The sequence below is a fragment of the Arachis ipaensis genome, chromosome B1 (assembly GCF_059453495.1).
Source record: "Arachis ipaensis isolate K30076 ecotype BB chromosome B1, ASM5945349v1, whole genome shotgun sequence".
NCBI lineage: Eukaryota > Viridiplantae > Streptophyta > Magnoliopsida > Fabales > Fabaceae > Arachis > Arachis ipaensis.
Window position 1 is genome coordinate 107,528,402 of NC_142436.1, and position 3,481 is coordinate 107,531,882.

General features: G+C 39.6%; 1 non-coding gene across 1 annotated transcript; it reads left to right on the forward strand.

The window, feature by feature from the left end:
• Positions 1-1,220: 1,220 nt before the first annotated feature.
• LOC148577833 (small nucleolar RNA R71) lies at positions 1,221-1,328 on the forward strand. Its single transcript, XR_015904047.1, has one exon. It is a non-coding gene; the product is annotated as a small nucleolar RNA R71 (small nucleolar RNA).
• The last annotated feature ends 2,153 nt before the right edge of the window (positions 1,329-3,481 follow it).

The following is a 3,481-nucleotide window of genomic DNA, read 5'->3' on the forward strand; positions in this document are numbered from 1 at the left end:
ACAGAGAGAGGCATGAGGTTTATACTTGACCCTAGGTCACACAGAGCCTTCGCAAAGGTCATGGTGCCTATGGTACAAGGGATTGAGAATTTTCCAGGGTCTTGTCTCTTCAGAGGTAATTTGTGCCTAGTCAAGTCATCCAGTTCTTTGATGAGCAATGGAGGTTCATCCTCCCAAGTCTCATTACCAAACAACTTGGCATTTAGCTTCATGATTGCTCCAAGGTACTTAGCAACTTGCTCTTCAGTAACATCTTCATCCTCTTCAGAGGAAGAATACTCATCAGAGCTCATGAATGGCAGAAGTAAATTCAATGGAATCTCTATGGTCTCAGTGTGAGCCTCAGATTCTCATGGTTCCTCATTAGGGAACTACTTGGAGGTCAGTGGACGTCCATTGAGGTCTTCTTTAATGGAGATCACTGCCTCTTCTTCCTCTCCAGTTTTGGCCATGTGAGACGTGTTTATGGCCTTGCACTCTCTCTTTGGATTCTCTTCTGTATTGCTTGGGAGAGTACTAGGAGGGAGTTCAGTAATTTTCTTACTTAGCTGACCCACTCGTGCCTCCAAATTTCTAATGGAGAATCTTGTTTCAGTCACGAAACTTTGAGTGGTTTTGATTAGATCAGAGACAATGGTTGCCAAGTCAGAGTGGCTTTGCTTAGAATTCTCTGTCTGTTGCTGAGAAGGTGATGGAAAAGGCTTGCTATTGCTAAACCTGTTTCTTCCACCATTATTGTTGTTGAAACCTTGTTGAGGTCTCTGTTGATCCTTCCATGAGAGATTTGGATGATTTCTCCATGAAGGGTTATAGGTGTTTCCATAGGGTTCTCCCATGTAATTCACCTCTTCCATTGCTGGGTTCTCAGGATCATAAGCTTCTTCTTCAGAGGAAGCTTCCTTAGTACTGCCTGTTGCTGCTTGCATTCCAGACAGACTCTGAGAAATCATATTGACTTGTTGGGTCAATATTTTATTCTGAGCCAATATGGCATTCATAGTATCAATCTCAAGAACTCCTTTCTTCTGAGTTATCCCATTATTCACAGGATTCCTTTCAGAAGTGTACATGAATTGGTTATTTGCAACCATTTCAATGAGTTCCTGAGCTTCTGCAGGCGTCTTCTTCAGATGAAGAGATCCTCCAGCAGAGGTATCCAATGACATCTTGGATAGTTCAGACAGACCATCATAGAAAATACCTATGATGCTCCATTCAGAAAGCATGTCAGAAGGACATCTTCTGATCAATTGCTTGTATCTTTCCCAAGCTTCATAGAGGGACTCACCTTCCTTTTGTCTGAAGGTTTGGACTTCCACTCTAAGCTTGCTCAATTTTTGAGGTGGAAAGAACTTTGCGAAGAAGGCATTAACTAGCTTTTCCCAAGAGTTCAGGCTTTCTTTAGGTTGTGAATCCAACCATGTCCTAGCTCTGTCTCTTACAGCAAAAGGAAAAAGCATAAGTCTGTAGACTTCAGGGTCAACCCCATTGATCTTGACAGTATCACAGATTTGCAAGAATTCAGCTAAGAACTGATGAGGATCTTCCAATGGAAGTCCATGAAACTTGCAATTCTGTTGCATTAGAGAAACTAATTGACGCTTAAGCTCAAAGTTGTTTGCTCCAATGACAGGGATTGAGATGCTTCTCCCATAGAAGTCGGGAGTAGGTGCAGTAAAGTCACCAAGCATCTTCCTTGCATTGTTGGCATTGTTGTTTTCGGCTGCTGATGACAAGTCATCTTAGCCTAGTTTCACTAGCCTTTTTCTTTTGTTTTCAACTGAATTATGCACTTTCTTGAGCCATAAGCAAGCCAATTGGGTAGATTTTCATGTTTTCTTTGATTTAATCAACCATGTATGAATTCATGCAATTTCATGAGGTTTTATGCTATAATTGTCATATATTATGAAAGAATGAATATCTCATGATTTTGAGCATAGCTTTGATGTGTTTGGTTGATTAATGATAGGTGAAGAAAGCTTGGAGAAAGGTTGAAGCAAGAAGGAATGGCTAGGAGGAAGAGAGGACAAAAAGTTTGAGCAAAAGTTTGCCTCAAACTTTAGCTCAAACTTTTGGATTAATTGAAAATGAACCAGGGAGCAAAAAGCTGGACCAAAAGTTAGCCTCAAACTTTTTGGCTAACTTTTGGGCAAAAAGCTGGAGCAAAAGTTAGCCTTAAACTTTTTGGCTAACTTTTGGGCAAAAAGCTGGAGCAAAAGTTAGCCTCAAACTTTTTGGCTAACTTTTGGCATCACAAATCAACACCCTGGAGAGCAAAAGTTTGCGCCAACGTTAGCCCCTAACTTTTTGGCTAACGTTGGCGCATGAAAAACACACCCTGGAGAGCAAAAGTTTGCGCCAACATTAGCCTCTAACTTTTTGGCTAACATTGGCGCCATGAGTATGCAAGGGGAGGCCAACGTTGGAGCAAAAGTTTGACCCCTAACTTTTGCCCCAACGTTGGTATCAGCAAAGAAGGGTGGCTGATGTGAAAAGTTGGAGTAAAAGTTAGCCTCAAACTTTTACTCCAACTTTTACTCAAGCTTTCATGATTCCAACCCGGTTCAATTCAGTTCTTCTCCAAACTCCAAGAGCAATCAACCAAGGCCTCTATCAACCCAATTCCATCAAGAGCAAAGGCCCAATTGAAGAAAGTGTATAAGTAGCATAGGATTTAAGTTTTTAAAGGAGCTTTCCCTTTTAGTTTTCATAGAGAGCTTTCTTTTCGGTTTTGATTGGGTAGTTTGGTAGAGAGCTCGCTTTTACATTCTAGCATTGTTGTTTTAATTCAAGAGAATTGGGGAGGAGAATTGATCTCTCTTCTTCCTTATTCCTGCCCAGCACTCTTTAATTTTCTTGCTTTGGATCTTGGGTGGAGAATTGAAGAACTTCTGTTTCAATCTCACCTTGGGTATCTTGTTTAATTTTCTGCTTAATTGAATTTCAGTTTCTGTTACTTGCTCTCTCATCTACTTTCTCTGCAATTTACATTTCCTTTGCAATTACTCTTGTTGGATCTAGGAAGGCATTGAGATCTAGACTTGGTTATCTAGTCTCTTGAGTCCTGAGATCTGAATTCTCATTTTACTTTCTCTGTTTAACACTTTTCATGCTCATTTACAATTCTGTTTTTAGATCCAGTTCAATCCAAGTTATCTTCTATTCCTCTGCTTGTTGAATTTTACTTTCCCTTGTTTAATTTCTGCAATTCCAATTCCCAATTCCTTTTACAATTCAAGCCATTTACATTTCTTGCACTTTAAGATTCTGCAATTTACATTTCTTGCGTTCTAAGTTTCTGCCATTTAATTTCTTGTTCTTTAAGATTCAGCACTTTAAATTTCAGTTCTCTTTAATTTCATGCAATTTACCCATTCCCTTTACTTTCTATGCAATTTAAATTCTGCAAATCACAAATCACTCAACCAAATCTTGATTCGCTTGACTAAATCAACCACTTTGCTAAAAATTGCTCAAT